Genomic DNA, 13379 nt, shown 5'->3' on the forward strand with positions numbered 1-13379 from the left:
TCACTCACACAGACTCTATATTGTATTTTGTTTTTCTCTTGGAGGGAACTGTTACTGCGGGCTCATGGCCTTTGGTTCCTTCTTCCTCGCATAAAAAAAAAAAAAAAAAGACAGATACACCAACACTCACTCTCAACACATACACACACACAAAAAAAAACGGCAGGTCCCTACAATGATGAGCTACCTATGCTCCCCACCCTCTAAAGGGCAACGAAGGAGCCCCCGCCACTGCCTCTTTCGAGTCTTCCCTAATCTATCAGAGCTGCTCTCTGCGCTTCCTATAACCAGGCCCTAATGACCCTCCTTCATGGAAATGCCCTAACAGTACCCTTTCAGGATTCGGCTTCGTACCACACAGAGAGACTCTAAAGGCAGCCGAAAAAAAAAAAAAAATCATACCGACAAATACACACACAATCATGCACACAAACACACACACACAAGCAGCAGGGTCTATCTCTCAGGACAGAGTCTCGTCAAAAAACGGAAAAAAAAAATCACCCTCAGTAGATGAGATAAAGTCCAGCAAAGACAAAAGCTGGAAAAACTCCCGTAAATCGTTCTCAGTAAATGAGAAGAGAGTCCAGAGCTGCTCACACCGAGAGCTAGGCAGGGAGTCGTTACCTGATCACTCGTTCCACAAAGTACTGTTTCGCACTGTTGGTTGAGTGACGCCCTATGCTGCACCTATTATCTAGTGTGCCAGGGACCAGACTGCCAAGGTTGGTAGACTTCACGGTGTTTTCGTCGGTATAAGTTTGAATTTGAAACTGTGTTGGGAGCTGTTTTCCTTGCGGCACATGCCATATAAACATGCAAACCGCCGCCGCGCTGATACGGTTCCTTCAACCACGACCGGGTTCAACTAAATTCCAGTCTAACACCTATAACATATACCAGCTTATTTTGCATATAATGAATTACATCATGACCATACGATAACCGTCATTAAACATGTAGCTGTATAGAATCAAATCATGTCTCATGAATAAGTAGTATATTTGGCTTGAATTTTCGTATATTTTCCCGGTTTGTGTGTAAGCAAATCATATACGCTTCTAAGTGAAAAACTTCTTGGGGGCTGATGAGTTTTTTTTGGGGCTAAGCCCCTCCGTAGCCCCCCCGTGGCTACAGGCTTGGGTAAAAATGAAAGGGAGATATGACACCATAGATGAAATCCAAGAAAAAATGTAGGAGTCTCTGGACAAGATGGAAAAAGAAAACTTCAGGAAGTGTTTCCAGGAATGAAAAAAGCACTGGAACAAGTGCATAGCATCTCAAGGGGAGTGCTTTGAAGGAAGCTAAAATAGACTTGGTATTCAGTTGCAATGAAATAATTTATTAACAATTCCAGGAATTTTGGGGTCCCCTTCATATATATCTATATCTATATCACTCTCTCTCTCTCTCTCTCTCTCTCTCTCTCTCTCTCTCTCTGTCTATCTATCTATCATCTATCTCTCTCTAAAATATATTGAAAGCCTGATGAATGAGAATAGAGAGAGCAGAGCCACTGTAAACATGATTGGTTTAGGGGGTTTGGGGGTGTGCATAGAAGGAATGCAGTGCTAGGAAATGTGACAGTCGCACAGGTGAAGAACACTGTGAAGCGGCTGAAAAATGGGAAAGCAGCCGGGGTTGATGAAGTGTATGCAGAGATGATTAAGTGTAGTGGAGAGAGCGGAATTAAGTGATTGTTGGAGATATGTAAAAAGGCATGGATGAGTGAAACTGTGGCAGCAGAGTGGAAAAGGCTGCAATTATACCCCTGTACAGCGAAGTGAGTGCAAGAATTATTGTGGCATAAGTTTACTGGGTGTGGTAGGAAAGGTATATGGATGAATTATTATACAGAAAGTAAGAGAGATGTCAGTAGTCCTAGTGAGTGATGAACAGGGTGGCTTTACGAGTGGCAGGTGATGTGTGGATCAAATATTTGCAGTAAGACAGATGGTACAGAAGGCCTGTGAGAAGGACCATCAGGTGTTTATGGCATTCATGGGATCTGGAAGAAGCATACCGCAAAATAGAGAGGAAGTTTGTGGAATGTTTTGCACATGTACGGTGTAGATGGCAACCTGCTAGGTGCCATCAAGAGTTTTTATGATGGTAGTGAAGCATGTGTACAGGTAAATTGACTTCTAAGTTAATGGTTCACGATCGGTGTGGGCGTGCAGCAAGGTTGTGTGATGTCCCCATGGTTGTTAAATATATATATATATATATATATATATATATATATATATATATATATGGATGGGGTGATGAGAGAAGTACAATCACGAGTAATGGAGAGGGGGATGGGATTGGTAATGAATAGTGATGGATGGAATGTATCAAATTTGTTGTATGCTGATGATGCAGTACTACTAGGAAATACCGGACAAGAACTTAGTAGACAAGTGCAGAGTTTCGCTGGTGTCTGCGAGCTTCGTGCCTTGAGAGTAAATGTGGAAATGAGTACAGTGATGATTATTGAGAGAGAAGGTGACTCCCAGTGTGAAGAGAGACTGGAATTGGTGAGGGTTCAGATACCTGGGTGCAGTGATAAAAAAGAGGGGAAAATGTGCAAAAAAAAGTGGAAAGTAGAGTGACACAAGGAAGAAAAGTAGCTGGTGCAATGAAGGCCTTGATAGAAACAGAGGCTTGAGTGTTGCAGCTGCACGAGGCTTACACGAAGAGGAGTTAGTGCCAACTTTAACTTATTGATGTGAGAGTATGGTGTGCCATGAAAATGAAAAGTCAAGAGGGAGAGCAGTAGAGATGGCACTGCTGAGGAATATATGTGGAGTAATGAGGGTGGATTGGATACTAAATAATGTCATTCATGAAAGATGTGAAGTGAGGAAGTCAGTAGACACCAGAATCGAAGAGAGTGTACTGAGTTGGTATGGTCATATGGAGAAAATGGATAACAATAGAGTGGTGAAAAAAGGTATATCTCAACGAATCTGAAGGAGGAAGGAGGCGAGGTAGGCCAAGGAGAAGGTGGAGGGATATTGTGGATGAGTGTGTGAGGAAGAGATTTTTGGAAGCCAGTGTGGCTAGGGGACTGACAAGAGATGGAGGTGTATGGATGAATTTTGTGAGGAGACGTGCATGATCAGAGATTTGGCATGCCTTTATGTGTGACAGCGCCTGGATTGACTCTATCAGATACTTTTGTCAAGCCACAGAATGAGGTGAATGTTTTTGGCATATCAAATACAGCCAGAATTCCGGGGGTTTGAATGGTGAGTGAATGGAATCGTGGCCCAATGCATTGGGCAAACTTGGGCTTCCTGGACACTGCTGCTCCTCACTCCGCCGTAGGGTGGGAAAGGAGGTACGGATGATGATGATATATATATATATATATATATATATATATATATATATATATATATATATATATATATATATATATATATATATATATATATATATATATATATATATATATATATATATATATATATATATATATATATTCGGGAGGTTAGGAGAAACACAAGTGAGAGGCTGGAATTTATTCTCTTACGTTTTGACCAAAGGCCTTTATTAAAGAGAATGCTATACTTGGGCTGACGTGAGCTGCTTAAGTGCCCGTGAGATCACCAGCTCTTGCTGGCTTTCAGCTTCCCCCATGACCTGACCTGACTTTTCCGCCCCTCTTGATTGCTATTGCCGGGTTAGGCCTCCCCCAGCAAGGAAGACCATCACAATGGTTAGTTGTGCTACCCTTCTTTCCACAAATGAGAGCTGCTTCCATAGCCCTCCTTACACATTTATTTAAACCCTTGCTTATTATTTGTGCCTCCTGGCAGTTGGGGAAGTGGTTATACTCATCAATGTGAGCAACGTAATCATTTTCTTCTGTGACAACTTACATCATTCTTGTATTCATAGAGCCTCTTATCAAGGTCCCGGAAGGATTTTTTATTTAATGCAAGGAAAAAGGAACCAAAGGCCGGGAGCCCGTAAACCGTTCCTTCCATTAAAAAAAAAAAAAATAACAATAAAGCAGAGAGCCAAATTCAAGATCCGTTCATTTCGAGATGCCTGGACACACTGCATTTGAAAGACTGGAGGACATAGGAAGTAGGAAATACAGACAGAGGGAGACAGTTCCAGAGCTGACCTGTTGCCTAAGTGAAGGACTTGAGTAACGGTTAACTCTTACATTAGAGAGTCAGACAGAAAAGGGATGAGAGTTTGTTGCTAAACGGGTGCTACACACCTGTTGTAGAGGTGGAGGGATGCAAGCAGACAGTTCAAAGGAGCAGTGACCATTGAAGAAGCGATAGAAGAGAGAGAAAAATGTAACACGGTGAAGAGACAGAGGTTGAAGGGAGCCACTAAGAGGAGGAGAGTCAATGAGATGAAAAGTCTCTGACTCCACCCTATTGACAAGAGCTGTATGTGGGGAGCCTCGCCACACATAAGAGCTGTACTCTACACAGGGGCGAGTAAAACTCGTGTATTAAGTCAACAATTGTACAGGGGTAAAGAAGGTGCGGAGTCAGCTTAGCACACCTAATCTCTAGGAAGCAGACTTTACAAGAGGTGTGATATAATCTTTCCAAGATAAATCCTGAGAGAATGAAACCCCAAGCATGTTTAAGGATGAAGCAGGATTAATCTGGATAATATAAACCTCCGCTGTGCTCATCGCCTCATATGAGACAATATGCAGGCCACCCCTGGCCATGCTGATTGCCTCATATGAGGCGATGGGTCTTGGTGCCATAACTTCAAGCATGAGGAAGTGTCAGTGATTCCCATGGGAACATTTACTCTCCCTCTACACCATCAGAGCTATTGCCCAACTCTGCAATACAGCAGTTGCCAATTTCAGCAAATTTAGTAATTCAGCTCTTGTTTGTAGCCCAGCAATGGGGTATTTCCGTTCATCTACCTCTCATGGTGCTGGCAACTTATCACCGCCTTGACAGCCACCCAAGAGGCATAAATAACAAAAACACGAGGGTGAAGAAGAGTTCGAGCTGAGAAACACTTGATCTGATGAAAAAAAGTCAACTTAATATTAAAATAAAAAGTCTGAAAAAATGACTCAGCGAAGGTAATCATGTTGCTAACAATTAGTGTGGCAGGGGTTGAACATTAATGGGTACTCCTGTGGAAGATTTTGTCGGGTTGATAGGTGTAAGAACTGTGTCATTGATGCATTAAAAACAAGATTACTTTTACCCTAGTCAGAGATACAAGCCAGGTCAGACATTAGGTGTGCCATAGCCTCATCCCTTGTCTGCTAAGGCAAATGCTGAGATGGACGTTGCGGGACCCAAATGAAAAGGTGAAGGGTGGAATCATCAGCTTGTGTGGATAGGGATAGTTGTATAGCTCAGAAGGTCATTGATGAATAAAGGAAGAAAGTTGGTGATGGGACAGCTAACCAAGGAACACCACTGTTGATAGATATAGGAGAAGAACACTGGCCTTCTACAACGGCATCTATATAACGACCAGAAATGAAGCTATAAGTGAAAGCACAGATAGAAGGATAGAGACCGTAAGAGGAGATTTTGGAAATTAAAGATTTATGCAAGACTCGATCGAAAGCCTTGAGATGTCAGTGCAATGCAAAGCTTTCGCCAAAGTCCCGAAAGGAGGATGACCAGGAGTCTGAAACGTAGGTGAGAAGTTCACCATTGGGGAGTCACTGACGGAACCCAAACTGATGATCAGAAAAAAGTTTGTGGTAAGAAAGATGCTTTAAAATTTTTCTGTAAAGAATAAACTCAAAAACTTTTCAGACACAGGATGTTAAAGCAGTTGGGTGATAGTTAAAGGGTTGGGAAGGGTCATCCTTCTTTGGGACTGGCCGAATGAGAGCAAACTTCCAGCAAGAAGGAGAGGTACAAGTTAAAAGACAAAGATGAAACAGTTTACCTAGGCAGGGTATAAGCACAGAAGCACAGTTCTTGAGGACAACAGAAGGGTACCCATCAGGCCCATATGCCTTGATAGTACTGAGGCCAGCGATGGCAGAAAATACATCATTTGAAGAAATTTTAACCCTTTTGCACGAGGAGAAGTTAATACGATTTCTGTGACATGACGCGCTGGCTTTTCTCCCCTCCCCCCCACCCACCACGTGCTCCAAAAATGTGTATTCTCGACTTATTTTCACCACCCAAACATACTTTTCCACGAAACCCACATATTCTTATTCGTCGATGTTTGTTCTACACGATAAGCAAAAACACACACACAAAAATACACACTACGTACGTTAGGGCCGTGTGAATAAACATTCAGGAGCATACATCTCACTTCCCAAAACCATAAGTCAAATGTATACTAATCAATCTCTACATGTTATACCATCATTGGAAAGAGAATTTTATTAGCTTTCAAATGCCGGAGGTCCCAATTTGATACGAGGTATGGTGTTCGAGTAATAAGCGAAAAATTAAAATCCATTTCTGACAGACAACAGATTTTTTTATTCGGGGAGCTCTAGCAAAACACTTTTCTTGCCACTGTTATGTTTTTATTTTATCTCCTATTCATAATTTCATTGGCTTTCATTTGAGCCCATAAAGGTGATCCTAGGCCTCATAGTTTTTGAGAAAAATGCAAAAAACTACGGTGTACCCACGCCGTGTTGTGATTGTAGGGAGGTTTCCTGCCTTCCTCTAAGCTACTTCACATACAGTATTTCCCCAATTCTTTTTACGCTAGATGTGCACGCTATATTCACATGATTCACTGCCACTGTTGTAAATAGCTGAATACTCACATTTGGTGCAGGGTAGAGGCAGTGTAGTTGATTAGAAACAGTAGCACAATCTTCGTTGGGCCAACGGCTGATAATGACCAGGAATCCTTCACAAACACCAAATTTCATATTGCAAACACCAAATTTAATCACGACAGTGCCCAGGCACTATACACAAGCACTACTGGTATAGTTAAATATGTTGCATGGGTGGGACACGGGTGAGAGTGGAAATTTAAAGGGACAGAACTTCACCGTACCTACCCCACTCACACCTAATTTGGTACTGAATAAACCTGTCTGCTCTCTTGCTAGTATCAGGACCCACAGTGTTCAATTCATTACTTCTGATGAGGAGCAGGGAAGCTATGACACCTCCAAAAATAACGCCGCTCGGCGGAAAACTTTTCCTCTGACAAAAGTTTTTATGCTCTAATGACGCCAAAAGCATCAATGTGTATTGTCGCAGCCAGACCCTAATGAAGACAAACGCGTCATCATGTACGAAGGGGTTAACCCGAAGCATCCCATCGATGTATGGATACGTTGCCACGTTTTGTCACAGCTAGTCCTTTCAACGTACTGGTACGTTGGGCAATTGCAAGGTTCATAATTTGCACAATTTTCAATTTTAGCACGTGATTTTTCGTACTTATACACGGGACACCTTCCTCTATTCCTCTACAAGATGCCAGGCAGGGACAATGCCTTACACCACATAACCTCCCCCCCCACACGCCATTGTCTCGGCAATTCACCTGTTACCAGTGACCTCGCCAATAAAGACATTCAGGGTCAGAGTGATTCCCCAATCAATGACAATGTGGAGGACAAAGTTTACATAGCATTAGAGGAAGAAACAGTCAGAAATGATGATCAGGTAATGTCGCCACAAAACAGGTCAGGTATGTTGATGAGTTAGTGGGTGAAACAATGCTTATAATGCCTATAATACTGTTTGAAAACCAATATACTCTCGTTCGACATTATAAATTCGTACCAAATAAATAAATAAATACTGTTTATCAGTGGTGTGGAATAGTTACCCTCCCATAGAACTCGTTTTCTTTGGAGCCAGCCTGATAGAAAACCCAGTAAGGTAAGGAGGTACTGCTACCTGTATCGAGTATTTTAAACCTCAGGTGAGCAATTTCTCTTTGAATTTTTGATGTTTCTCACCAAAAGCAGAGGTTTTAGCCAATTTTTTTTTTTTTCCAAAATAGCTCGGGATTTGGGGGTGTCGGAGGTACGAAATAGCTCGGGACGTGACGGGTTAATGTCAGCCATGAGGAAGTCAGAGGAGGGAGGTGATGGAGGAACAGCACTGGAATCATCAAGGTGGACTTGGAGGAGAAAGTCTGAGTGACGAGTTCTGCTTTATCAGTAGAAGAGGTAACTTCAAAGCCATAAGAGTAGAAAAAAGAAGGGAGGGATGATAAGGTAAAGTTGTTAGTAGGGTTTTTTGGAAGGTGCCAGAAAGCGTGGGAAGAATTCGAGTAGGGGAGTTGAGATCCTTTAGTACGGACGAAATTATTTTTAGGAGAGCGAAGAACAGACTTAGGACAATGCCGAGCAGAAACATAAAAAAGATGTGATATAAGGATGGGTTGGCTCCATGACCTTTTTATAGGTACTGGAAAGCATTAGAACAAGTGTGATTAAACCAAGGTTTTTTTGCATTAGTCAAAGGATATGAGAAAGGAATGTATGCTTTCATGTCTGAAGGAATAACCTATGTAATGAGCATGGCGCACTCAGATGGCTTCCGGTCATGGAAACAATAATCATTCCAGGGAAAATCAAAGAAGTACTGCCCGAGCACATCCCAAACAGTATCTCCAAAGTGCCACAACTGACGTTTCTTTGGAGGGTCCATAGGTCATACTGGAGTGATGGATAGGTTCAAGTAAGAAGGTTGTTATTGGAGAAGCCCACAAGAGAGGAAAGATTAACAGTATAAGCAGAAGTATTTGTTGTAAGGAAGAGGTCAAGTATGTTGGAACTCTTTCCAAGGCTTTCAGGGATACGGGTAGGGTGCTGTACAGGCTGCACTAGGTCATCAGGGATAGCAAAGATGTAGGATTGTTCACCAGGTGGATCAGTGATAGGAGAGGAGAGCCAAAGGTGGTGGTGAACATTGAAATCTCCTAGAATGGAGATTTCAGAGAAAGGAGAAATGGATAGGATGTGTTCCATTGTAGAAATAAGATAGTCAAAGAATTTTTCATAGTCAGTAGAATTCGAGGATAAGTAAACAGCACTGGTATATCTAGTCAGAGAATGGCAGGAAAGCCAAAGCCAGAGAGTAGAGAATTCAGAAGAATCAAGTTCAGGAAGATTAGAGCAACATAAGTTGTGTGTACATATGCACAACAGCCACCTTTGGCTTTGAAATGAGTATAAAAGAAAGTAGGATGATACAGAAAAAGGTTTGCTATCAGTTACCTCAGACAGCTGAGTCTCGGTTAAGAAGAGAAGGTTGAGAGGAGGAGAGGTGGTGCTCAACAGAGAGAAAGTTAGAAGAAAAGCTGCAAATGCTGCAGAAATAAAGAGGTGAGTCAAACAGTGGTTCTAGGCAAATTGTTGAGTGTTCACTGGGAGACGGGCAGATGGTGTGGACATTATGGTCCCCCCCCTCTAGGAACTCCAATGCTTGGTTATTAGAAGCCATTTTTTTTTTTTTTTTTTATAAAGAAAGTGTAGTGTGTAATGTGCATGTAGTATGGTGTTGACAGTTAGAGAAACTTGTACTGGATACCATGCTGGCCTACTATCTGTGTTACTGAAACACTGAAGGCGTACACCAAAGGGGGATGGTCAGGAACTATTCCCGAGGGCTGATGAAACAGGAGCTCCAGCTCTCTCTCTCATCAGTTTTCCATCCACCTTGGGAGTACTGCCCTGCTCAACTGGATTCACCATAATATTCGGAAGAAATTTCTACAACGTCCAGTATTATATAGACCACACTGTTCTCGATGTTATTCCTCTCCTTGTTTCCCATCTTCACGACATTGCATATTTTCTTTCCTGATAATGTTACGATGCTTATCCCAGTTCCTCTGAAGAATTTATCATACACGCTAACTCTGCGGAGTTTGGGACCACTATGGAAGCCTTATCCTTTCCAGGTTGCTATCTTTGCGTCTGTTCTTTATGTTTCAGCCTCATTAACAACCGCACTAGATAACGTATCTTTGTGAATCTGTCAATGATATACTGAAATTCCTCTTCCAGAAACTCTATCTATCTATCTATTGCCAGACGCCAGAATCCTGTACGGGGCGGCCGTTGACTTTGAGTTATTTGTTTTACGGGGAGGGACACTAACCCTCCACCAACCCACTTGTTGACACGTAGGGAGCACGTATTGTTTGGTTATCTGGTTACCACCCAGCACTGTAAATGGTTTCTTGGCTTACAGGAAACCATTTGGCTTGTCACTCAATGTAAAGCCACCTGTAAAGGAAAAAAAGCAATAAGAAGTGACAGGAGAGATTGGAGAAATAGGAAGAGAGGAGGGCAGACAGAAAAAAAAAATGATAAAGGCTAGGAAGAAGTAGGCAGCACTACATCAAGGGAGTGGATGATGGTCGCCACCACCTACCACTCCAGAAACTCACTGCTGCATAATCTTAACGCTTTATGACAAAATCCGAATACAACACCTGACTTTGTTATCAAACAGTGTGATGATAGAAAATGGATGAAATCGTCCTTGTTTGTGGGTTTGAAGTAGACTGAGAAACTTACTCACTGATCTTTCCTCCATGTCAGTGTACACAGAAATGGTAATCTCCCATTCACTTCCTCCTTCACTGTAAACTGTATGTGAGTACCGACATTAACATTCTCAGTTTATTCTCGATGTTTGTTTTCACGGGGACTATTACAAGGACATCATCCACATACCTATACCATTCACAGTTCCTGCCAGTAAATCTCTTCTAATGGTCTTGCTTCAAGGTTTCCATGATCAGACACGCCATGACTGCATTGAAGGGTGAGTCCATCGCAAGACCCCCATGTTGCATGTACTCCTCCCCGTTCAAAACAAACGCGCCGAACTTTACACACAACGATAAGAGTTTCAGGAAATAACATTTTGAAACCGGTAGTTCCTCTTCCTAGACTCATTCCAACGCTCTGCTAACAGCATGTATGGCTCCTTCCGCTGGGGAAGGAGTACATGCAACATAGGGGTCTAACTATGGGCTCACCCCTCAGTGCAATCATGGCGTATCTGTACATGGAAACCATGAAGCAAGACCAATATAAGGGCTTTATTGGCAAGAACTGTGAATGGTATAGATATGCGGATGATGTCTTGGAAATAGTCCCTGAGAAAACAAACATCGAAAATAATCTGAGATTATTAAATAGTCAGTACAAATATTCAGTATACAGTGGCGGATGAAGTGAACAGATTACTGTTTCTGGATACACTGATATTGAGGAAAGAACAGGGAATAAGTTTCTCAGTATACCGCAAACCAACAAACAAGGACGATTTCATCTATTTTCTATCGGCACACAGTTTGAGAACAAAGTCAGGTGTTGTATTTGTTTTTTTTCTTTGAGCGTTAAAAACATGCAGCATTTTCTGGAAGAGGAATTTCAATATATCACTGACGGATTCACAGAGCTAAATTATTCAGTGGGGTTGCCAATTTGGTTAAAAAAGAAAGATATAAACATAATAACAGATGCAAGGATAGCAAGCTGGAAAGGACGAGGCACCTATGGCGGTCACAAACTCCGCAGAGTCAGCATGTTTTGAGAAATTCTTCAGACGAACTGAGATAAGCATCGCAACATCATCAGGAAATAAAACATGTGATGTCGTGAGGTTGAGAAACAAGGAGAGGAATAATATCGAGAACAGCGTGGACTATAAATACCTTGTAGAAACTGTTGTTCTGTACACTATGGTGAATCTCCCGGGGCCTTAATAAGATGTTATATGAAGATGGGAACGATGTAAAGTGTCAAAGAACATCAAAGTCTTTAGTTGTTCAAATGATGAGTATAATCACTTGCTCAACTGTGAGGAGGTACAAATAATAAACAGGAATTTAAAAAAGTGCTTAAAGAGGGCAATAGAAGCAGCTCACATTTGTGCAAACAAGGATAGCACAAATAATCATCATGACAGCTTTCTGTGCTGGGCGAGGTCGAGCGCGGAAATAACAATGAGGAGGAGCGGCGATGTCAGGTCAGATCATGGGGGGCGTGGACAGCCAGCAAGAAGGGGTGATCCTACGGGTACTTACGGAGCTCAAGTCAGTTCGAATGTAGCATTCTCTTTGATAAAGGCCTCTGGTCGAAACCTTAGAGAATAAACTCCAGCCTCTCACCTGTGTTTTTCGCAACCTCCCTGTAGAATCCACTTGTCAGTATGGAACATTCATACTGTGTGTGTGTGTGTGTGTGTGTGTGTGTGTGTGTGTGTGTATATATATATATATATAGAGAGAGAGAGAGAGAGAGAGAGAGACAGACAGACAGACAGACAGACAGACAGACAGACAGAGATAAATAGATAGACAGATAGATATAGATAGATTGATAGATAGATAGACAGATAGATAGATAGACAGATAGATAGATAGACAGATAGATAGATAGATATTAATGAATACGTTCGTTAAAACAAGCTGAACGGAAATGAGAGATGGTGTCATTCCATCAGTGACATGGAATTTCAACTATAGTACAGAATTTATAAAAGAGTCATTTGTCAGTAAATCAAAACTCATTTTATGATGTAGTCTCCTGAACTATCATGGATTCGGATGATTCAATATTCAGGGTGTCAGCAATTTCCTCCTAAGTTTTGCAGAATTTTACTGCATTTAAAATAAATATAACATATTGATATAATTTATGTATACATAAATTTATATCTGTCGAAATATGTATCTATTTCTCAATCTATCTACCTATCTCTCTGTTTACATGTAAGATCAGTTTTTTTTTTTTTTGTACTCTTTGTAACTTTCCATCTCTTCCCACCACAGTTTGGAATCGATGTACCGTATCATGTACGATCTACTCAGGAGATGTTTCCCTTGGGAATCCGAGTCCATGCCCCATGATTCATCGTCGTCAGATATTCATTCAATCCTTCGTCATAACGAGGTCGTCATCCTAGTCATACCCAGTCTTTTTACGATGTCCTCCCTCCTACTTGTGAAGGTGGAGGTGTCGGAGGCGAAGTTGAGGTGATGGGTGGGAGCAATGGAATTCATGCCATGGTTGTGGGTGATGGTTGAAAGGCCGGATGCCCATCCTGACACAGACTTTCAACCCTCCCCATTTTTCTGAGCTTGGAACTGGCACCGAGTTGGAGTGGTTTGCTTCCCCCTTCCCCAGACATTCTTGTTAATCCAGTAAGGTTTTGTGGACACCTTGTATATTTTCGAGTATTTTAATTTATACAAACACTCACCACAGACCGTCTTCTCCCTGCAGCTCCTGTCGAAGATAAACAATGACCGCAGGCATCTTACTTCTGCTAGTATTTAATGATGTTCTCATCTCTGCTGATGCTACAAAAATTGGACCATCTAAAAATGGCAAGTGAAAAAGAGAATTTGTGTTCTGTGTTTTTAGTGTTTTTTTTTTTTTTTTTTTTCTGAGAAATTGTGAA

This window comes from Coenobita brevimanus, chromosome 58 (genome assembly GCF_032717465.1).
Source record: "Coenobita brevimanus isolate Jiangsu-jjx chromosome 58, ASM3271746v2, whole genome shotgun sequence".
Classification (NCBI taxonomy): domain Eukaryota; kingdom Metazoa; phylum Arthropoda; class Malacostraca; order Decapoda; family Coenobitidae; genus Coenobita; species Coenobita brevimanus.